This window comes from Pelodiscus sinensis, chromosome 4 (assembly GCF_049634645.1).
Source record: "Pelodiscus sinensis isolate JC-2024 chromosome 4, ASM4963464v1, whole genome shotgun sequence".
NCBI lineage: Eukaryota > Metazoa > Chordata > Testudines > Trionychidae > Pelodiscus > Pelodiscus sinensis.
In genome coordinates this window covers 9,879,470-9,904,139 of record NC_134714.1, presented here as the reverse complement: position 1 = coordinate 9,904,139, position 24,670 = coordinate 9,879,470, and the positions used below count along the sequence as shown (strand labels likewise).

Genomic DNA, 24,670 nt, shown 5'->3' with positions numbered 1-24,670 from the left:
TGGGCTTCGCCCGCCCACATTCCCATGGTTTCAAATAGACCCTGTGCTGTACTGATCTCATGGAGAAAACCACAATTTCTCAAACGTGAGCGGAAGGGTGAGGTGGGGCTAAACCTATTGAAGCTGCCGGGGGGGATCACAAGGTTATTTTAAGGGGGTCACAGTATTGCCCCCCTATTTCTGCCCTACCTTTAGACCTGGGTGGGTGGAGAGTGGTGGCTGCCAACTGAGTGCCCAGCTTTGCCGGCAGCAGTGCAGAAATAAGGGAGGCAATGCTGTACTAAGCCATCCTTGCTTCTGCGCTGCTGCTGGAGGTGGCCCTCTGCAAGTAGCCACTGCTCTCCAAGTGCCCAGCTCGGAAGGCAGCATCGCCACCTGCAGCAGCACAGACGTAAGAGTAGCCATGCCACAACCGTCCCTACAACCTTGTGATCCCCTACATCAGTGGTCCCCAACCTTTTGGGGCTGCCAGGCACCCGGGGACGGGGCCACCCATACGCTGCGTGCCCAGTGCCGGTGCCACCCATGCGCTGCACTCCCGGAGCCGGCGCCGCTCTTGTGCCGCACGTCCAAGAGCCGGTATCACCCATGTGCTGCGCGCCTGGGGCCGATGCTGCTTCTGTGCTGCGTGCCCAGGGGCAGGGACGCCCATACGCTGCATGCCCACTGCTGGCGCTACCCATATGCCGCACTCCTGGGGCCGGCACAGCCACACACGCAGGAGCCAGCAGCGCCCATACGCCGCGCACCCGGGGCCGGCACAGCCCATGTGCCGTGCACCCGGGGGCGGGGCCACCCATACACTGCGTGCCTAGAGGCCGGCACTGCCCATGCACAATGTGCCCAGGGGCGGGGCTGGCCCCGATTACTCGGCGGGCGGACAGAAATGGCCCGGCAGGTACCATGGCGCCCGCAGGCACCACGTTGAGGACCACTAGCCTACATCTTCTTTTTGGGGCCAGGACCACTACAATCACAACACCGTGATTTCACATGGCAATAGCTGACGTCATGCCATCTATTGTTTTTAAATCCTATGAGTGTGAAATTGGCCAAAGTGGACCATGAATACGGTAGGATCCCTACCCAGGAGCCTCCAGGCAGCACACGCTGGTGTGCTCACTGCATCATAGGTGCTGAACCTTATGGTCCTGGAGGGAGGAGGGGGCGACAATGCAGCAGCACTCCCTAGCTTGAAGTAGTTTCCATCATATGCACAATTTACAGTCTGGTTCAGTGCCCCCCCCCCCCATACAAATTGTTCCAGCGCCACTGCACTGCAGTTGAAGAGGAAACAGCATTCTCTGTCCACACCCTGCCAGATCTGCTGGCCCTCCCCACCCTTTTTCAGATACCGTCAGCCCACAACCTGTAGCTTTTCTTCCTTATGGTTTGGAAGCTTGGTTTGAAGATGCCAGGAAAACCATTTGGAAAGACAGACCCTTCTGAGTGCCTACCCGTGGGGCAGTCTGTGGTGTAAGTGGATAGCACTGACCGACTTTCCAAACCTTCTCCACCCAAGTTCTCTCATCCATAGTCAAGAGCACTGTTAGGTTTTTTTACTTTGATGACATGCAGGAAACACATGTGTTCTAGTGCGTAATTAGGGTTGTCAGATGGTTTAATCAAAAATACCGAACACCTCCCCCCCCCAAAAAAAACCACTGGGGAAAAAAATTCTGTTGAGAAGAAAAAGGGGGGAGACCAAAGTTGTTGAGAAAAAAAAAGGAGGCCAAGAGTTATTAAGCAAAAAAAATTTAAAAAAAAATTTAAAGAACAGCATGGCTCCTTTAAGAACAGGCTCGGCTCTGCCTCTCCTAAAAGGCTGACGGCAGCTGGCGGCTATCTTGTCTTCCTGCTCTGGGCCAGACAGCTCCCCTGCAGCAGGAGGTGGGGGGAGATGGGCGGAGGGGGAGGAGGTGGGGGGAGGAAGTTGGGGGAGGGGGAGGCTGGACCCTGTGTAGGGTTGCTAGGTGTCCAGTATTGACCCGGACAGTCTGATATTTTTGCATCCTGGCCGGGAAAAAATCAGAAAATACCGCACATTTTAGGTGTCCAGTATTTTCTGAATTTTTTTTACCGGACAGGAGACGAAAATACCAGACTGTCCAGGTCAATACCAGACACCTGGCAACCTTATGCATAATGGGGTCCCATCCTTGCCTGCTGAACTTGCCTGCTGAACTACTGTGTGACCCTCGAAAAATCATTCTATTGCTTGTGCCTCTGTTCACCCTCTTTCCCTTTGTCTGTCTTATCTGCTAGGTTTGGAAATGTTTGTTTGTATAGTGCCTAGCACCCAGAGATTTGGCAGGGGGCTTCTAGATAATATATAGCGGCCTACACAGCCATGTTCAATTACAGCCTTGGAAAGAGTCCAAAAGGAAGCAGGGGGCAATCATTGCATGTGACGCTTAGCTGGAGAAGAGGGAGACATTTACAGGGGCTGAGCTAGCGTAGCTGAGAAGAGGAGGTAAAGCTGGGGTGAGGAACCTTTTTCGGTTCAGGGGCCGCTGACCTACAGAAAAATCAGTCGGGGGGGATTTTCACAAGTGAGAAGCCAAAAAACAAAAAACAAAAAAAACCCCTCACTGATGTGGCCCCTAAGGCCATGTCCAGACTCAGGGGTTTTTTCAGGAAAAGTAGCCTTTTCCCGAAAAAACTTCCCCTGCGTCCAGACTCAAGCCGCGTTCTTTCGAAATTATTTCGAAAGAACGCGGCTTTTCTTTCGATGGCGGTAAACCTCAATTTACGAGGAAGAACGCCTTCTTTCGAAAGTTCCTCTTTCGAAAGAAGGCGTTCTTCAATGTAAAGAGGCCGTCTTCGAAAGAGAGCATCCAGACTCGCTGGGTGCTCTCTTTCGAAAAAGCGGATTTCTCTTTCGAAAGATCCGCCTGCAGTCTAGACGCGATCTTTCGAAAGAGGCTCTAATTGAGAAGCAGAAAGACACTCTGCATATTCCTCTCCCTTACCAGAGCCTTGGGGGCCCTGCCCTGGTAGATTTTGGGTGTTCCAGCTCCATGGTGGTGCCTAATGCTGGGGAGGGGGCTGAGTCTTGGGGGCTGGATCCAGGCAAGCAGGGGTCCACATCCGATCCCCAGGCCTGAGATCCCCCACCCCTGAGTTAAAGGCATCATCTACTTTCATATGCGTAGTACAAAACTCTGCTAACCTGAGGGGCATATGCACTCAGAATTGGATTGATGCATTTTTTTCTGTTTAAATGTGTTTGTCTGTTGTTTTGACAGTGACTTATGTGATGCCGTCTCTGCTGCTGAGCTAGAGCTGTGAAGAAGGTGAGCAGGAATAATAGTCTCTTAATCTTGAAATTCCATTTTCTCTCTCTCAGACTAGGAAGAAGAGAGGAAGAGAGAAGGGAGGTAAATCTGACGGCTCAGTCCCCGTAACCCCAAGTAGTTTCAGGGGATGATGGGCCTTTTCTCGAAAAGTGCCGATTTCCCAATGGAAATTTCTAAGGAAATTCTGCTTCCAACGCTTTTAATCTTATTTTTTTGCGGTGAAGCTGTGTCGGTTTGTACTCCCTCCCTGTCTAAATGGCCTGCGTGGGTTCCAGAATCAAATCACAGTACAATTATTTTCTATAGCTATAGAAATTCCTCCTTGTAACTGGAGCAAGCAACATGTCTCTGGTGTTTCTATATAACTCCACTGCTGAAATAATTTAGTAATGGTCTCACAGCTGCATTCAATTATTGTTAAGAACCTTAAATATCTCATGGTCACAGGCCTGTGAGTGACTTTTCAAAGTAGGGAATCTGTCGAAGAGTGTTCCTTGTTACTGAAAATTACAAAGATTTCTGGCAGTGTTCCTTTGCTGTCACTATTGCTGGTATGATGGAGAGTTTGCATGCCGATTTACAACGAGCAGCTGTTTTATACCAGTGGTGCAGATCAGAAGGAAAGGTTGGAGATACCAAACATGTTCAGAAAAGTGTTAGAATGCAATGTTCCCAAATAAACAACCCCACAGCCGAACATGAACGACAAGAAGTGATTTTAAATCAAGGAGGCTCAATAGGGGTGTGATTCAAGAAAGGACTTAAGCATGTGCTTAATTTTAATCACTTACTTAGATGGTTGCATGAATCAGACCCTCAAAAGGATTTAAAATGGAAAGACTGCTGAGCAGGTCTAATGCCATCCATGGTCTCACAACCTCAGAAGAAAGAGAAATAATAGATCATAGAATCATATGATTCTATGATCAAGTCCAGCCCCCCGCCCAAAACAGGACCAATCCCAACTAAATCAACCCACCTAAGGCTTTGTCAAGCCGAGACTTAAAAACCTCTAGGGATGGAGATTCCACCACCTCCCTAGGGAACCCATCCCAGTGCTTCACCACCCTCCTAGGGAAATAGGATTCTTCCGTCCCAAGTACAGAACTCTGGACTTGTCCTTGTTGAACCTCATCAGATTTCTTTTGGCCCAATCCTCTAATCTGTCTAAGTCACGCTGGACCCTAACTCTGCCCTCTAACATACCTACCTCTCCCCCTAGCTTAGTGCTATCCGCAAACTTGCTGAGGGTGCAATCCATCCCCTCATCCAGGTCATTAATAAAGACATTGAACAAAACCAGCCCTAGAACCGATCCTTGGGGCACTCCGCTAGAAACCGACCACCATCCTGACATTGAGCCTTTGATCACAACCTGCTGGGCCCGACAGTCTAGCCAGCTTTCTATCCATCCTACTGTCCATTTATGGTCAACTGATTCATTTTATATCTTTATGTGCAGGCCCACAGATCAGGGGGCAAAGGGAGCATTTGCCCCACAGCCCAGCCATTCCAAAGGGCCTAGGGCTCCCAGCCACAGAAGCAGCTACCCTAGAACTGCAGGCCCTTTAAGTCCCTCCGGGACACTGAGTGGCATGGTCCAGGTGGCTCTCAAAGCGAGCTGGGGCCATGGCACAGCACGCTCTGGGTGGCACTGAGGGCTGGTTGTCCATAATCCCACCCCTACTGCCAAGCCCTCCCCCCCTTCCTGGAGCGAGGAGTTCTCCCCACCTCCATCGGGCCCGGCAGGTCTGTCAGCCCCACAGTTTATGTGTGACTGTATTGTGTGGTACAGTAGTCACAGCACACATATATAAGAGCAGCCACCATGTTATTTGCTTCAACCAGTAACTTCCTTGAAGGATGAATAGAAATATACTTAGGAGTTTGCATTCGTGAGCTATAAAAGCTAGCGGCTGATCATTCTGTCCTCACCTACGCATTAGGGGAGAAAGGAGAAAGCAGCAGCTGGGTCTTACTGATGGTGAAATATTCAAGTATTTGACCTGCTATGGATGCTTTACAGTCAGGTCTTGTGCCAATTTATATGAGTATTAGTTATTTGTATTACTATCACACCTAGGAGCCTCAGTCCTGCTTGTGCTGGGCACTGTGCAAACACAGAATAGAAAACGACTGTCAGCTCTTCGGGGCAGTGACCAAGTGTAAGATAAGATGTCAGATGGCTACAGACAAAACACTACCATCCTCCACCAGGTGAATGGCTGTCTGCAAGTCCCATAACAGTGACCATGTTGTCTTGTCACTCACCTCATTTTCCTTCTGAGCCAGTAACTTTTAGAATTATATATGGTCAATTTCACTATGCATAGACTGTTTTGTCAATTATTAAATCATTAGTCGTGTAAAAAGAAAGGAACACCTATGTCAGTTTTGACTCCTGCTGAGGTTTCGTTATTTCTCTGTCTAGCAGATATATGGCCAAAACTCTATTTCTTAGCAATAAGAAAATGACTTAAGACCCCAATCCTGGTTGACTCTGACATATAGCTAACTCTCTGCTTCCACGGAAAAAATTAAGAGGTGCAGATTCTTAGTACCTCATTGGATCAGAGCCTTAATTAGCAAAGCATCGGAGTTCTACTGCAAGGATAGGGAAACCCTTATCTTTTGGATAGAAAAAAAGCTGCATAAAATTCATTGCTGAGAATTACTAATTACATTAACTTACTGAGGGTTCTATACAGTGTTCCCTCTAAGCCGTGCGCTTGCCACTCAGGAGAGGTTCCAATGTTGCCCAGTTGATTAGCAAAGCACCCAAAGCCAGGTTTTGTGTTTCTATTGCTTGTGCACATTCACACGTGCCTGGATGCACATCCAAAAATTTATTCCACACAGGGATGGAAAAAAATCCACATATGGATGGAAAAGGTTAGAGGGAACATCATTCTATATAAAAATAGTAGAAGCTGTGAGATTATTATGAGTCAAACTTTTATAAAGGAGAATATGCACATCTCTATTACTACCATGAGGAGAGAAGAGATGGAAGAAAAGCCTTCTGTGAGTAAAAAAAATATCAGGGGTTCATGGCAAAGAGGTTTAATGATCATATACAGCACACATCCAACTGAAAAATAGAAAGCCCCTCTCTGCGTTTATGGAAAGGAAGGGAAAAAAATCACTTGTTAATGAAAATAGCCAGCTGCTTTTTAGCATTAAGAACAGCCCCAGCTCAGATCCTGATGTCAAACCAGAGCTTCCGGTAATTTTCCATGAAAGCTAAACAACCTTATATATCCACATTTGGACCATAAGGATCTAAGCCAGTACCAATTAGAGTCAGACACAAAACTCCCAGAGACTTCATTGGTGCAGGCGAGGGTCCTAAGTAATGATTAAAAGCGAAGACGGCTCAAAAGTAGCACAGATGAAAGGAAGCCTGTGCATCTAGCCGAACGTACATTCACCTGCAAATTTTACTACAGGCTAAAGTTATTTTCAGTTAATTGTGTGTTACATACAAAAAATGTTCCCGAGTCAGAGTCTCTCAGATACCCTGCTTACAATTGTTACCAGGAGAAAAATACAAAAGAATCACTGGGGTTTTTTTCCATGTATTCTTTTAAACACTCTTATTCCCAGGCACATAATATAGTGATAAGGATGTGCTGAAACCTTCACTAGGAAGTACAGGATGTGAAGGTTTTGTGTGAGAAGTGAGTTACTTTACGTCTGGTTACCATTATTTTTGGAACAGATGGGGACGAACCCTTTGCAAGCTTCCTCGTTCAAACCAGCCAAACTTGCTGCTAATTTGCAATGTGCTGCAGTTCAACTGCTTTCTTATTCCATCTGCAGCCAGCCACAACCTTGATGACCTGCACCACCACTTGGGACTTGTGCCAAGCAATTGCTGCTTATAAATCTTCAGATTTGAAATATGCATCCAATCAATAATTGGGAGGAGGGGTCAGCATATGGAGACTGTAACAAACAAAATCAAGTCATCAGCCAGGAGTATTTTCACCGTACAGAAACAGTCTCCAATTATGCAAAAGTCATCAACTAAGAAGACCTGTTTTTAAATATTTGTGTTTGTCTTGCATCTCTGCACCAGAAATGTATACCCATAACATTCTTCCTGGAGTATCCACACTGCTTCTGGTAAGGTAAGGAAACTGGAAACAGGTTCTTATGTCTTTGTTTCACTCTGCATAATACATTTAAAGCAGGCTGAAGTGGGTTTTTGTTTTTAGTTAGTTATTCATATTTTAACTCCAGGTTTCTCTGCACAGTTTGCAGCAGAAGACTTCAGATAAACCCTTCCCCCTGCCAAAATTAATGTCCACTCTTTGTAGCAGCTGTCAGCCCACTGTCCCCATTTCTCCTGCTGCTCAGGCTGATGAATGGATCAATAGGAACTTGGTGCTTAAGGGTTTTCAACTCAGCCACATTTTTCTCCCTGTCCCCTCCTTTTTGCCCACAGGACATGACTGGCACTGTCAAGGCCACTCAGACAAAGCTTTTTCTTTTCCCCTCCTGGTTTCAAATGTGCTACTGTTAGAAGGAACATTGTCAGCAAGTTGGTGGGAAGCACAATGCGACAGTTGTACTGGACTCCAAATGACAAGTCCGCATCGTTCACACTTTTTTAGATGATTTGGGGACGTGACAATTATATCTTTGTTGCCCCCAAAGCACTGGCTGCTGTAAATGTAGCTAATCAGATCATCTCTATCCTGAGAGAATTCTGAAGTGAACACAGCAAGCCCCACACAAGCTTCATAGTCAAGATGGGCCAGTGTTATGTTTTCACAAATGCCTTTCACGGTGTCCTCCTTTTCCTACCTACTCCTTTTCCCTTCCACTTGTTTATTTTAAAAATCAAGGGTGGGATCTTCAAAAGCATTCAGCGGTGGCCTCTCCCTCCTCCCATTGAAGTCGGTGGAAGTTTTGACTTAGTAAGAGCCGAACTAGACCATCACTGAGAGCTTATGAGTATTCCACTCCAAAGACCCTCCGTTTTCAGAAACGGTGAATGTCCAGGAACTCAGTTTGAGCTGCCAGTATTCAAGTCATTTCAGACTTTTCAATGCTGTTTTTTCATTTATGTGAAGATGTCAAACAGTGAGATTGTGGCTATTCAAAAATATTATTGTAGCTTTGTAATTTGGAGACCTTCATTAGATCCACTGAGGTGTGCAGTTGGATTCTGCTACTTATTGTTAGCATTGGTCAAAATTTTCAAAAGCGTTTAATGATTCTGGTTGCCTGGCTGCAGGGGTTTGGTTTTTGGAAGGTGGATTCTCGGCACTTTGTGAGAACAAGGCCCCTAAAGTACCTCCAGGAGGGCAAAAATCAACAGAAAATGCAACTTAAGGTATGCAAAACTCACTAGACACTTCTGAAAATCTTGGGCTTTATGCTAATTGAGGCATTTCCTATAACTGATGTAAATACAGAAGTCTTTAACATGGAGGAATTAAATATGAGATTCACTGTGAATGGTCTATTTCAGCATAGGAATGGAAATAAAATGGACAGTTTAAAATCAGATAAACCAACTTCCAGGCACAAGCATGGTTAGGACTAGGGTAGTAAAATGAGAACTTATTTTCTCTCTCCCCTCTCTCCTTCCCTGAGACACATTTGGGCTAGTCAGTCATCTTTAGCATCAGCGGCAGTCAACCATGAGAGCAGTAAAGAGGAAGATGACTAGATTCAACCTTTCCCTGCTGTCAGACCCCTCCCTGACCTATTCCCCAGTGCTATTAGCGGTGGGAAAAGCCATAACTTGACTAACATTAGCTGAGTTAAAACAACAAGGGGTCTGGTGACACTTTAAAGATTAACAAATTCATTAGCGTATTCGAGTATAAGCTTTTGTGAGCAACAACTAACTTCAAAGAAAAGAAAAGAAAAGAAAAGAAAAGAAAAGAAAGAAAGAAAGAAAGAAAGAAAGAAAGAAAGAAAGAAAGAAAGAAAGAAAGAAAGAAAGAAAGAAAGAAAGAAAGAAAGAAAGAAAGAAAGAAAGAAAGAAAGAAAGAAAGAAAGAAAGAAAGAAAGAAAGAAAGAAAGAAAGAAAGAAAAAGATTTTTCTGCAAGAAACATGAGGGTGAATTTTCTTGTTACGTCTCTTCTACAGATTCTTTTTGGGTTATCTGTCAGACCCACAGTCCCTGCTAGTAAGCATGGGGGATTTCTTTCGTAAATTTAGAACTTCAAATCCTTTTTCTCTTGCTTTGCTATTTTCAGCCTTTTCACTCATGCATTTAAATGCTGGGCTCAGTACAGGTAAAAACAAATGTTAAGGAACCATCCATTAACTACCTGACAGCTTAAACAAATCTCCTCAAAGCAAAGGTTCCATTATGAAAACCAGTACCCAGCAGCTTCACCAGGGAATTCATATTCATGGGAGAACATAATCTCATGTGAAAACCTGTCAGGTTGACTACTCATCTTCCATGGTTAAACTGTTTAAAGGGTTTACTACATCCTGCCCAGTAGTTCTACATTACCATATTTTATGCAGCATCAGTCTAGTCTATTCATCTCAGAAAATCTAGGATTTTAGCGATACGCTGGAGCAATCACTTATGCAAATTCGATCAGTAAATATGGGCCATTCAGTGGCTGTGTTTTTAATTTGCCACAAGCAGCATTAAGGCCAAAGAACTCCTGCCTGCCAAAAACTTGAGAGTAATCCTGTCATGAACTATTAATACAGAGCACAGAACTGGCGCTTGGCAGCAAACCACCAAACCCACAAAGTTGTGTTTAATTTGCTATTAGAGGATAGACTGAGTCGTCGTCCCTCAATTGTTCTGAGGTGATATTTCAGCACTGAGCCCTGGAAAACAGCCATTGCTAAGATTGCAACAAGTATCCAGTTTTCCCACAGAGGTCACCGGCATTGTGCCCTGTGAGCTGTGTGCTTGTGCAGCTGCTTAGGAGAGATTCCAGTGCCACCCAGTTGATTAATAAAGTGCCTACAGCTCTTTTTGTTTGTTTGCTTCTCCTGGTGGTGCACATTTGCACACGCCTTAGCACATATAACAAAATTTATTCTGCACATGGATGGAAAAAGATTAGAGGAAACATTGGTCACCAGCTTTCCTAATCCTCTGGAGATGGGGGTCTTCATATTGGGCTAGCTGGGAGTTGTCCTTCCTTTTTTTTCTGTGGAATTCAAGTTGTTGTTCCAAAGGAAGTCTCAAGAGATTCTGTTTGCAGAGGCAGCCCCAGGGCCGTAAATCAGCGTGTCTCTCTCTTGTGTGCTATTCAATCAGACACAGGCGTTGGGGCCCCACCTGGCTCCTCTGGAGCCCAGTAGGAGTTTTACCGCCGCCTTCCACAGACTTTGGATTAGTACTGTGTGCAGCAGTGGCAAAAAGGCCAATGGGCCTTGGCTTTTTAGTTCAGAATTAATTTTGAATCTTTCTAGCCTTTTGGGAGCCCTGTGTGAAAGGCTCCCCTTTGGTTTTTCTCCCAGATGGTGGGAGGTGCACCCCACATCCAGTTACAGGCACAGACACAGGCTCCAGTTTCTTATTTCTTTCAAGGGGGGCTCTACCCCTTCCAGGCGGGCCCCTAGGCCAACTGCCCCAGGACCTGGTGTTTCAAAGGGGCCCGGAGCCCCTTAATTCACCACCAGTGTGCTCTGGGCGGCTCTTAGGGCTGCCTGGAGAGGCGGGGATGCAACGGCGTGCTTCAGGCACTGTGGTCTGGGTGGTGCTGAGGGCTGGCTGCCTATGGCCACACCCCTTCTGCTGAGGCCCCACCCCTTGCCGGACTGTGAAGCCCGCCCCTCCCCACACTTTGCCCGGCGGCCTGGCATGGCTGTTGGCTCCCCTGTTGCCAGGCTTTCTTAAGTCTCTTCTGATGGGGGATCTAAAGGAAAGTTACCCCAGCTCCTCCCCAAAATCGTTTCTTACCAGTGCCAGCGGAGAGAGAGAAAGGCCAGCAATAACTTCTTACTCTAGGGCCATCTGCCCTGCAGGTTTGAAGGAAATCTCCTGGCAGAACAGTTAAATCAGCCTCATTCGGTGCAGCTTGCCCTAAGGGTGCCTGGCCCTCCCCGTAGGGTCAGGGTGGATGGAGATCTCCTGGAGGGGAGATGCCAATGTGGCTTCAGGAGTCTGTCCAGCGGTTTCCAGCTCAGGGCAATCGCCTCCCCCCTTTTCGCCCTTTCAAAGGCCTCCCCTCCACCATACACGATGGGAAACGGCTGGAGGAGCAGCACTCGCTCTGCATACATGGTGTCTCTGGCGGGGCAAACACATCCCATCCACATACACTCTGGAGCAGTGTTCGGAAACTGCTCCCAAAAGCTGTTCTAGCCCCGTAAATCACGTGGCCAGGTAAATCACATGAGAACATGGCTCAGCGCTTCCCTCCCTCCCTCCCGCAGCGGCCACCAGCACACGCCGCGAGAGCAAGAGGAAGCCCAGAGAAGTCACTTTATGGGCAAAGGGCCATTTGCACTACGCCCTCTCTTGTCCCAAACCAAGGCTGACCTGAGCATTCCGAACCCTGTAGGAATCCTCTCCGATTGTACGCCCCACCCGCACCATGCTCATCTCGTCCCCGTTTCCTCTGCCCCTTCCTGTGGGCCCACAGGCTCTGTCCTCTGCAGCACCGACTTCCAGCAAAGCCTTCCTCCCTCCCTTTGCCTCACTGGCTTCCCATCTTCTCCCAGATTTCATTATCAACATCATCAACAACCATACCATCCGATGCCTCCCTCACTATTTCTTTCCATCTTTCCCTGTCCAGTGTGGAGCGGCTTTGTTTCTGTAGACTAACTCCGCACCAGTCTTTCTTCCTGCACACACGTCCGCTCTCTGCTACTGCTACTCCACTCTCTTTAAAAACAATGAGTGGTCGCGTGGCACCTTATAGGCTAACAAAAAATAGATCGATAGCATCATCAGCTTCCGTGGGTAAAAGCTTTTGCCCACAAAAGCTCAAGTTACAGACTGACACGGCTACTCCTCTGAGACTTTTAACTCTCTTTAACGCCGGTGGGCATGTCGACACAGCAGGGCTAAACCTGAAATAAGCTATGCAACTTGAGCTATGTCAATTGCGTAGCTTAAGTCGAAATAGCTTATTTTGGCTTCTGGTGCTGTCTGCACAGCAGAAAGTCCGAGAGAGCACTCTTCCTCCGACTTCTCTTACTCCTCGTTACAGGAGTCGGAGTAAGAAGTCCTCCAGTTCGACGTTATTTTGACATGTTGAAATAACTGCTTGCTGTGTAGACGCGGACTATGTTATTTCGGAATAATGTCCGTTATTCTGAAATAACGCTGCTGTGTAGACACAGCCTTTATGTTTACAAGGCTGCAGTTTGGTACGAAATATATTGCACAAAAGAGTGTTTCATACTGTATTGTTCTATGGAGGAGAAATTAAAATGCCACTTTCTTTTTCAGGTCTCAGAACCATCACCACCACCCTGCCACACTATTGGATTTTATGAAATTAATGGACAAAAGAGAAAATATTTTTCATAGCCTTCTGCTAAGTAAAATGTCAGTTAATCACATCCCCGAGACATTAAAGGGTAAAGTGGATAGCATGACCCCTCTTGGGCTAACTTACTGCATATGTTTTAATATAGAGGAAATTGGGCCAGACATGTCCTTGTCTCTGATTCTATTGGAAATCCCTTTGCTTGCTTCAGTCACATTAGAGCTAGCAAACAGGTTCCATGTTCCGACAACTGGGCTGCACTACAAAGCCGCTATAAAAGGAAGACATGTCACTGCACGGGCTTTAGCACAAACTATGGTACATGGAACCCAGGCAGCGCTGCTGCCATTCATTTTGTGCTCCACCAGCTATGAAGACTATAGGTTTGATATTTCCTGCCATTTGTTCTTCCACTTATGGGGTCAAATCCTGAATTCCATGCTCTGCTGAAAAAAAAAAAAATCTTCTTGATTTCAGGATCAGGCTTTTCCTTTGTTTCAAACGCGTGAGTGGGTATGGAACTGCAATCATTTGGGGAGTTTTTTAAATGTGCCAATAAGAAAGACTCTGACGCTGACTCTAGGGAGAACGCGTCCACGTTCTTGAGATTCCTCTGGGAATGCTCAATGGACAGATTTAGAATTTTTATTTCCCAAAACTGGGAAAACTTCCAAATTCAAGCGTGTAAAAACTTTCCATTTAAAAAAATGCACACCTCCCCCACTCCCCCGCCCTCCCCACAAGAGAGTCTCCTAATAAACAGAGCCTCTGCAGATACATTCCTATATCACAGGACATAATGCTAGTGTTCTCCCCTAAAACACCACTTCCCAGCAAGAGTAAGATTTCAGTTTATAATCACAGGTAGGCATTGTCTCTTTTACGGAAATGTGCTCTACTTATGCAGAGAAATTCCAGAGGGACACAAACAACAATAGATCCTAGGGCATAACCAAGCAGAGCACCCATTCTGCCTGCTCTATGATGTTCCTACACTCTGGAATGGGTGAATATCCAGGTGGAAGGGGATCTTGGCATGGGAGAATGTCTGAAATCTTGCTGCAGCCACTGGAATGCACCTTCAGACTGTTCTGGATTGTGCTGGAGGAGGAACGCAGCCCCTCCAGCATGTTCCAGTATTGCCAGATGTAGACAAATCATACGGCCACCTTTGATTCTCTTCCCTCAGGTCCTGTGCTCAGTCAGGCCCAGAACCAAGGATGGAATAACCCAGGTCTTCGAAGTTTCAAACCAGCGGCCCATCTGCTGGACTGGACTGCCACATCGTATTAGTGCAGAGAGGTCTCGAAGAACATAACAGATGCCCTATCTCATTGTGTGGCAGAGGAGTGGCTTCCGGTACCGAAGGAGGAAAATCTATTCCATTAAATTCTCTGACACCGTAGAAGAGATTATCTAATGGAATTCACTGATTACTAGGCCTGTAAAAGGTTTCAAACCGCCTCTCTGAGCAGGGCACCAAAGCCTATGCTGTAAGCTAGAGTGACATTAAACCAATCTGTTTATCAACGTGTCTCGGGCCCTGTTTGGAAGCAAATGAGAAAATAGGGCATGTTAGCCGTAGCATGTGGAGGCAAGGATCAGCCCTAGTTTGGGATGGTGGCTTGCATTTATTTGGCTTCAAACTTGCAGCACCATGCTCTTCAGAGGTGTTTCTGAGAAATTTCAACCCCAGATGGTGAAAAAGTTAGTGGCTCAGTTGATCTTAATGATTTTCTGCAAACTCAGATGCTGGAGACAAATTAGGCATGAATTTTCTATGATAATCTCTCCCCTCTCTGCAAACCCCAAGCTCGAACTAGATCTGAAGTTTGCATCTGAGGCCATGTCTTCACTAGACAGAAGATTGATGCTGCTGCGATCAATCTTCCGGAGTTCAATTTAGCAAGTCTAGTTAAGACTCACTAAATCAAATGCAGAGGGCACCCCCGCTGACTGCTGGTACTCCTGCTTCTGTGAGAGTTAGGGAAGCCAATGGGAGGGTTTGCTCCTGTCAGCCTCCTGTTGTGGGGATGGTGGGGAAATACGAAACAAGGTAGATTGACTTCAGCTATGTAATTAACATAGCTAGAATTGCATATCTTGATTCAACATTCCCTATGAGTGTAGACGTGGCCTAGGCGCAACACTGCTAAGGACTGAAGTGCTACATTCGGCTGTTAGCTGTGTGACCATTGTTTGTTGCAAGTGTGTAGTATGGAAAAGTTCTTTAAAGACCTGGGGTACTGGAGTACTCAAGTGTCACTGAAAGTTCTTTGTGCCTTTGAAAATCTCTTCCTACACTTCATTTGACTTGGGCTGGGTGGAGAATAACTCACTGTGCTTCCTCCCATCCCTGCACTGTGAAATTTGCTTCCACGTTGCATTGAAATCCTATGGTTGATGTTCGAAAGAGAATTGCCTGTTCTTGGAGACTGTATTCCTGCCTTGCACAACTATGTAAAAAGCTGTTGATGATTCACTGGGGAAAGTTTAGAAGAAAAAGATTCTGCAGTGAGATATTTTTGCATGTAGTGCATGTGTGCTGCTTTATGTATTTCTGTGCCCCTCTTCCCTCCCTGCTCTTCCCATCTGCAATAATCTGCCACCGGGTTTCTCAACAGTCAACATTTGTTAACATTTTGTTCCTCCATTCCAGCTTCTAACACTGTTTGTGACAACAGAACGATTTCTCAAGCGATTAGATACAGACCTGAGCAAAACTCCAGACCCGGGTGTGCGATGGGGCTTAACCCCAAGAACGGAGCAAGACAAGAGAGAAAATCCAATTAGGGGCACTCCGCACCTCACAGCGGATTAATTGATTGCTTCCTGGCCAGAGGAGGCAGGGCTGGAGGGTATATGTTTCTAAGAGAGCACGCGCAAGCTCAGTTAAGAAGGAAACAGGGGGAGTTCTTTCCTCCTGGGAAAAGGCCTGGGGGAAGGTTTGACAGTGAAGCACGAGGTGTGGCTAGGGTAGAGCCCCCAGAGTAGTAACTCCAGTGGTGATCCTAAAATGAGGGGACTGGAGTGCTGAGTTAGGGGTTGTGACACAGTCCTAGGACACACAAGGCGAGGTTCTTCCTGCAGAGACAGAGACATATAAGTACCATTGTGCAAGGCACCAGTAAGACTTCCTCTGGAATCCAATGTAAAATTCTGGCTTCTCGTGTTTAATGAGGTAGGAGGTGATGAGGGGTGGTAAGTTGGGGAAGAGAGTTCTTAGACTTGCAGCAGGGAAAACCCTGACTGACTTGCCCCTTGATAAAGGGAAAAGAGCTGGAGTCAAGCTGAGGAAGGGTAAAGGGCTTATTGGTTGAAGTCAGCCCAGGAGCGACAAAGGACTGTTGGGTAGAGATCTCAATCCCAGGAGAATGGACCATGTGTGACCCGGCCCCGGGGGTGAGCCACAGAAGACCTATGGCAGCCCCTGGAATGGATTGGCTGGGGTTTATCTTCAAGGCTGGCGAAGCAGCCGCCAGAGGGAGTGTGAGCGGCAAAGTCTCCTGCAACGCTGTGTCTGGGCACGAGGGGTGCCCCAGAGATAAGGAGGCGCATTTAAAAGGCGCGTTTGGCTTTTCCTAGATGTCAAGAAGGCTTTCAAATTCCAAAACCAGGAGCTAAATTGTGCAAAAGGCTCCTCTCTTTATAAGGAGCTGCACCAAAATGCCATATCGAAAGCAGGCAGCCCACTACATTGCAACACACAGGAGAGTTAGGGGTGTGGACTGAATTTTGGAAACTCGGCCCTTGTCTAATAGCAACCCACAAGAGTACATGAACTCTCAGGGCTCGTGTACACTTACAGTGCGGCAGCACCTCTGTCGATGCGAGAGCTTCTTCCCTCAGGGTAGCGATTCCACCTCTCCAAGAGGTGGTAGCTACATTGACAGAAGCAGCCCTTCCATTTACACAGACCCATCTACACTGGGAATTAGGCTGGGTGTGGATTTTCCATACCCTGGAGTGAGGTAGTTGTACCAACAGGAATTCCTAGTGTAGACTATGCCTCAGGAACAGACCTGTACAAATAAGATTTCTTATGAACTAGCAATCCCAATTTTTATTATGTAGATACATGTGGCAATTGCACAAACAGAACAGGAACAGATGTTTGTTAATACATTGATTTCCACTGAGGTATCAGTAAGTCTTTAACCAGCTGTTGGATGTGGAGGAGGTTTAGAATTATTTTAAATCAAAGTTGCAGAAATGATCTGAAGCCTACACTCCAAGCAAGGGGAATAAACTCATAGGGAAGGATTGCAGACAAATGGATGAGCATGCATCTCAAACAGGTGATTAAGAGAAAGAAGAAAGCCTACAAGAAATGGAAGAGGGGATGGATCAGCAAGGAAAGGAGCTTCTTGGAGGTCAGAAAGTGTAGGGGTAACGTGAAAACTGCCAAAAGCCAAGCCAAATTGGACCTTGCAAAGGGAATTTAAACCAATACAGGTTGAACCTCTCTAGTCTGGCACCCTCTGATGCTGAAATTGCTGGACCATGGGAGGCTAATAGTGTTTAGCAGCATTTCCAACACATCCACTGCTTACTGGGCTCTTAGAAGACATTTAGGGATAAATTAGAGCTAAATAACAGCAAAGAACACTGAGCGCCAAGACTGGTGGCTGTAAAAAACTGTATGAGACCGTGCAAAACTTGGCCACACCCATGATAAATGGACATCTGGCTAACTAAAATCATGCTGGACCACGGATTTTGCTGGACTATAAAATGCCAGATTAAAGAGGATCAACCTGTAGTAAAAGTTGCTCTAGCCATTAAATAAAAAGAAAACAAGGCAAAAAGTGGGACCGCTAACCACTAAGGATGGGGCGGAGATTAGAGATAATCTAGGCATGACCCAACACCTAATCAAATATGTTGTCTCAGTTTTTAATAAGGTTATTGAAGAACTGAGAGGTAGTGGCAGGGTGGCTAATGGGAATGAGGCGGAATTTACCACATCCGAAGTAGAAGTCAAATGAAAAGCAGTCTCATGAAACTAAGTGTGTTGGGGAGCAGATAATCTTCATCCGAGAATATTAAAGGAACTGACACATGGAAAAATAGCAAAGAATGTAATGAACCTGTTAATGCAGGGGTTGTACCATATGACTGGTAAGAAAGGGGAAAAAATGATGCAGGAAACTACTGGCTTGTTAGTTTGACTTCAGCAGCATGCAAGGTCTTGGAACAAATTTTGAAAGAGAAAGTAGTTAAGGACATAGGAGTGAATGGTAATAAAACATGATTGTATAAAAGAGAGTGTGTCAGACTAACCTACTGTCTTTCTTTGAGAAGATAACTAGTTTTTTTAGACAGAGAAAATGCAGTAAATCTAATCTAGCTGGATTTCAGTAAGGCATTTGATATAGTTTCACATGGGAAATTTGTTAAATTGGAGAAGATGGAGATTAATTTGAGAACTCAAAGGTGAATAAGGGGCTGGTTAAAGAGGAGACTATAACATGCCATACTGAAAGGTAACTGCAGGCTGGGGAGAAGTTACTAGTGGAGTACTTCAGCGATTGATTTTGGGACTAATCTTTTTTAACATTTTTATGACTCACCTGGACACAAAAAGTGGGAATGCGCTACTAAAATTTGTGAAGAACACACAGTTGGGAGGTGCTGCCAATATGGAGGAGAACAGGAATATTATACAAGAATATCTGAATGACCTCAAATGGGGGAGACAGAAATTCAATGACATTTAATAGTGCAAGGTCGTGCATTTAGGGACAAAGAAACCTAACTGCCTTCAAGACTGAGCTGCATCAGTATATAAAGAGTGGTATGTTGAAACTACTTACAGTGGAGTGTTTGATTTGGATTTGATTTAAATTTGACTATTACCCCTTTAAATCCAAATCACACACTCTTAATCGACACTAAAAGGTTAACACAGACTTGCACTGAAATAACCACCCGTGTGAATGACGTGATATATGGTTATTTCAGTTTCAGTTTGCGTGTGGGGTGACATGGTCCAAGTGCCAGCCTAGGGAAATAAACACAGCAGCAGCATTCTGTACAGGGACGGGCGAGGCAAGTTTTCTAGGCTAGACCAAGTGATGTGGCAGTAATCAAGATGGGGACTTGGATGGGAGTTTTAGCAGTGGGATGGATGGGAAAGGCCAAGTCTTAGAGGTGCTGTGCAGTAGAGATTGGTATGATTTAGGGATCCCCCGGATGCGAGGATCTAAAGTGATCTGAATCAAAGATGATTCTCAGGTGATGGAAGAACTTGGAGGGAGAGACTCGGAGCCCTACTTTTAGCCATGTTTAGCTTGAAGTGACAGCTAGATAGGCGATGTCCGACAGGCTGAGATTTCAGTTTGGATGGAAGGAGACAGGTCAGGAGGAGACAGAGGGAGATCTGTGAGTTATCCTCGTGGCGATGGTAGTTTAACTTGTGTTTGCTGATGCTACTACCCAGATATAACATGGGGGGAGGGGGGGAGGGAAAGAGAATCAAGGACAGAGCTCTTTGTGAACTCCCACAGAAAGTTGGAGGGTGGAGGAGGAAGATCTTCTAAAGGACACGCTGGAGGAGCAATTAGAGAGATGGGAGGAGAAACAGGAAAGGGAAAGTCACAGAACTACAGGAGGACAAGATTTCAAGAACAGCACAGCCGACTGTGTTGAAGGGAGCTGACAGTTTCCTGCAGAGGTCAGACACCTGTGAGTTAGTTTTGTTTTCTCGACCTGCAACTGAATCTAGTCACTTCCCCAGGCAGAGTTCCCCTGTGCCTATGGAGTTAGAGTCTCTTCTGGTCGGCCCCTGCAACCGGACCCAGATTTTCAGCAGAGCTCAGTTCTCACCTACAAAAAGGGCCAGAGTTTCAAATGTGCTCAACACGCAATAGGCCAAGCACCCGGTTGTGAGTACGCAACCTTCTGCATTCTGGCTAAGGTCTGGTCTAGGGCCAGGGAGAAGGGGTGCAGAGTCACACTCCCCTTGCAGAGGTCCCAGCAGATCATGTACAACGTGCCAATAGCTACTCCATGGCTGGCCAGCTTTCCTCCTTTGGAGTGGGGCTGAGCAGCTCCACCAGCCCCTGTGCTGCTCACAGAACAGCAGACCCGGGCCAGGGACTCCAGCTCCGGCCAGCTCGGGGAACAGCCCGCGAAACACTGCTTGCCCCCGGGACTAGTTCCTCCGGGATCCAGAGCCCCCACCAGACTGCAGCCTGCAGAGCAGGGGCAGAGCCCCTCCGTGCGCCCAACTGCTCCGCTTCTTCCCCGCAGGTCGCCATGGGCATGGGGACCATGCAAGTGCTGCTGCTCCTGGGACTGCTGCACTGGGGCCCTGGTGCAAATGATTGGCGGGGCAGGGGCACAAATTTTGCCTTTGTCCCGGGTGCATAACACCCTCGCTATACCACTGCCCTGTGGGAAGGGGAGGTCATTGGGTTACAGCAGGGGAACTGGGGGTGCCTGGCTCTGGGAGAGGGGTAGGTGCATTGGTTTGGAGCGGGGGAGGGGTGCTGAGGGTGCCTGACTCTGGGGGAGGGGTAGGTGCATTGGGTTGGAGCAGGGGAGGGGGCTAGGGTGCCTGGCTCTGGGGGAGGGGTGGGTGCATTGGGTTGGAGCAGGGGAGGGGGCTGGGGGTGCCTGACTCTGGGGGAGGGGTGGGTGCATTGGGTTGGAGCAGGGAAGGGGGCTGGGGTGCCTGGCTCTGGGGGAGAGGTGGGTGCATTGGGTTGGAGCAGGGAAGGGGGCTGGGGTGCCTGGCTCTGGGGGAGAGGTGGGTGCATTGGGTTGGAGCAGGGAAGGGGGCTGGGGGTGCCTGGCTCTGGGGGTGGGGTGGGTGTTTTGGGTTGGAGCAGGGAAGGGGGCTGGGGGTGCCTGACTCTGGGGGAGGGGTGGGTGCATTGGGTTGGAGCAGGGAAGGAGGCTGGGGGTGCCTGGCTCTGGGGGTGGGGTGGGTGTTTTGGGTTGGAGCAGGGAAGGGGGCTGGGGGTGCCTGACTCTGGGGGAGGGGTGGGTGCATTGGGTTGGAGCAGGGGAGGGGGCTGGGGGGTACCTTGCTCTGGGGGAGGGGTGTGTGGCTCTTTGCACTTCTATCCACAGCTAATTTGGCTCTTAGTATCTAACTGGTTGGCCACCCCTGCCCTAGCCTCTGTCAGAAGCTGTGAGTGGATGATGCTAATGCCTTGATGATGATCAGCTGGACACTTGATGATGCCTGTTCGGTTCATTCCCTCTGAGGCACTTGGCATTGGCCACTGTTAGAGGACAGGACGCTGGGCTGGATGGGCCTCTGGCTGTTACATTCCTCTATTCTTTTGAACAAACAATCCAAAGTGGGGAAGAGAGGACTGATGTCTGATGACGCCAAGGACCCAGCTACTAAGCTGGGATCCGTAGGTGGTGCAGACCAATGTAGGTCCGCTCACCTCCACAGAGCTGTGCTAAGGACTTGGCCCTGTATGTTTATAAATTCTGGCTCCGATAACGTCAATTTAATTAAACACAATCTAAAAAAAATGAGGTAGGCGCTCAGATCTGAAGCCCTCAGCCATCTAGCACAGAGCAGCTGATCTTGCAGCTGTCTTCAATGTCAGACTTCCGCCTGCTGTTTCGAAAAACACCCCGAGATTGAATTATATAACAATATTGTTTCAATGCTACCAAATGCACAATTCGCTTAATCCAGGCAATGCATGGACTTGAGATCTAAAAAGACAAGTCATGCACGTTGTAAGGAAGTTAAAACCCAACGCTTTTCACTGCGGCCTAATGGATAGCAAAGGTCGCTCTGGCTTTATATGACAAATGACAACCGCCCGGCTACATTTGTCTTCGCGCTGGCTGTGCTGGGTTCCTCTCTAGTTAGTGATAATGAGATTCCTCCTACCATGTAAACAAAATACTCCAGTGTGACACAAGAAGGCTCTCTCCCTGAAAGCCCTATTTCACATGTGCACACCAGGAGAAGTATAACAGAACCTCCTATCTTGCTGGCTAGGTGCCACCGCAAAGTACTGATGAAATGATTTTCTCAGGGACATAAATCCCAGACGGATGGCAACAAAACATGCAACGAGGCATATTTCTCTCTTTTCCCTGACTCAACTGAGCACCACTTTTCACAGGGATCACACATCATCACAGAACTCAATGACATCTTCAACAGCTTTTTCCCTGGGAGGAAAAAAAATGCTTCAAATAGAGCTCTGGGTTGGAGTCCAGGGCTGTGTCTATACTACGTGTTTTTTCAGAAGAGGCAATGCAAATGAAGCGCTGATTAGCATTTTGTCGCACTTCATTTGCATAATCTGTTCGGATCCGTTTTTGCACAAGAGGACTTTGTGCAAAATCGTGCAGCGCAGATGTGTCTCCAGAGAGGCATAAGGATCTAGCACAAAAAGGAGGTTTTGCGCAAAATGGACCCGTCCACACTGCATGTTTTTGCGCAAAATCCTTTTGCACAAAAATGGATCCGAATAGATTATGCAAATGAAGCGCAACAAAATGCTAATTAGCACTTCATTTGCATTGCCTCATCCGAAAAAACATGTAGTGTAGACACAGCCCAGGAGAGGTGATGTTTGTCTTGCTTGCAAAACCACTTAGCAGCATTCAGAAACCATGTCTCCCAAGCTGATATGTAAATAAGCGCAGATGCACGCACTCGGCTAACACTACACTGGTGCCATTTGTGCATCAATTGATACCCAAAGGGGTGCAGAACACTTTGTGCATGAAGGAGATGCGAGCTACAGGGGAAGAGAAAGAACAAGGTGGAAGGAGGATGAGAGGAAGAGTTTATGGCAGAAAACTCCTGGAGAAAGCAGCCACCCTGTAACTTACATGGAACTACAAGTCTTGTATCACAGTCTCAAGGCAGAGCTAGACAAATAGCCATTGTGCTATTTGTGCTAGACAAATAGCGTTGTGTGGAAATAGATGGGGCATCTGTAACCAAGGGGTGCGTTTACACTGCAGGGTTGAACTAGAAATAAGCTATGCAAATTGAGCTACGTCAATCGCGTAGCTTATTTCGAAATAACTTATTTCAAAATAGGGAGCGTCTACACAGCACTTATTTCGAAATAGAGCCCTCTTCTGCCGACTTCCCTGACTCCTGGTACAATGAGGGATACAGGAGTCGGAGTAAGAAGTCCTCCAGCTTGACAGTATTTCTACACTATTTCAAAATAACTGCCTGCTGTGTAGACGTGGACGAAGTTATTTTGGAATAGTGTTGAAGGGTAGATGTACCCCAACCCACATCTACTGAGTGTGATGCACTGTCCCATCTAGTGGCACTTACACCTCTTGGAGGGAGGGAGGGAGAGAGAGAGATTGCGCTACAGCCTTAGCTGAGAGCCAGCTGGCTGTTAGCTCAAGCTGTAGAGGGTCATGCACTAAGATCCAGGGGACCCGGGTTCAGTGATGTCAGAGGCGTAGCAAGGGTATTATGTGCTTGGGAGCAAAGGCAAAATTCCCCCTTCCACCCGCTGTCACCATGCAGCAGGGCCCCGAACCTGGCACACAGCTGAGTCCAACCCTGGGAGGAGGGGGGGGAGCTTGTACAATATCTTCCCCCACCCCCTCCAGTTTGCAGCCAGGCCCCCACACGCAGTAACCCGCTGGCGGAGATGGAGGAGGGTCGGGCTGGGGGTGGAGAGGCGGGGAGGAGGCGCCAGCCGGCAGCAGTGGGCGGAGGAAGAGCAGGCGAGTCGAGGGATGATGGGAAGTGAAGGGGAACTAAATTGGGGCTCCCCCAGCATGGCGCCTGGGGACAACTGCCCCCCCACCTCCATCCCCACTTGCTACGCCCTGGGTGGCATTACCCATATAGATACAGAACAAACTGGTGGGAGCTGTGGAAGCCTTAGGTTAGCGATAAGAGAATAACACTTTGCGTTTGTGAATGTCTCCCATGAATTTCAAAAGCTTTAAATATGTTAATTCATTACTTAGGACAGGGCTACTCAATGGTGTAAGCCCCAAGGGCCACAATGATACTTACAACACATTCCGAGGGCCGCAACTTAAGTGTGCTTGCATAGACATGCAACGATATATGCAAATAGCTTTTTCACACTGACGGGCATGAATACAAAAATTAAGGCAAGACTGCACAACAAGCAGGCCCCACTTAAGTCAATTCTGCTGATATTAATAAAATGCAATAGTTGCCTGATTTCCACCCATATGACAGCACTTTTAATGAGCAATTGACCAGGAATTTAACTACTAAAATGCATCTCAACAGAAGACCATCATATTGACTCCTTTTTTGTTTTGGCTTCACAACAGTCCAGGTATTTAACTACTCAAACACATATCAGCCCAAACCGCACTGTCAACCCAAACCCAAACCACACCGTGGGCTGCAAGCAAACAGGCCGCGGGCCGCGTGTTGAGTAGCCCTGACTTAGAACATGAGAATGCTCCGTGAGTCATCAAAATGTCCATCTAACCCAGTATCCTGTCTTCTGGCAGGAGCCAGGGCCACATGTTTTCAGAGGGAATGAACATAGCATGGCCATTATTCAAGTGATTCATCCTCCACCATTCAGCTCCTGACTCTGGCTGTCAGAGGTTAAGAACACACACCGTATGGATTTGCATCCCTGGACATCCTGGCTAATAGCCATTGATAGACCTATCGACTGTACACTTATCTAATTCTTTTCTCAAGCCCACAAGCCACACAACATGCTCCTGAGTTTACATTCTGTGCTCTCCATTTCAATTGCTGTGTAAACCGAGGCAGAAAGAAGTGACGACAATATCATTTATAGTCAACCTGGAGGAGCAACAGGCAGATTTTTTCCCCCTTTCCAATGACGATATTTGGATTTCAGGGTCTTAATGTTCAGAGAAGTCCTCTGCATCCATTTATTGTGAGACCAAAGTGTTCCAAAACCCTGAGTCAGGCCCTGCCCCAAAATCACAACATCGACGTT

General features: G+C 47.2%; 1 protein-coding gene and 1 long non-coding RNA gene across 2 annotated transcripts in view; one reads left to right on the top strand and one right to left on the bottom strand.

Annotated features, from left to right (window-relative positions):
• PELI2 (pellino E3 ubiquitin protein ligase family member 2) overlaps window positions 1-24,670 on the bottom strand; it is a 228,053-nt gene that overhangs the window by 125,297 nt on the left and 78,086 nt on the right. The window lies entirely within an intron of this gene.
• LOC106731776 (uncharacterized) lies at window positions 6,635-14,270 on the top strand. Its single transcript, XR_012903255.1, has 2 exons — window positions 6,635-7,432; window positions 13,930-14,270. It is a non-coding gene; the product is annotated as an uncharacterized LOC106731776 (long non-coding RNA).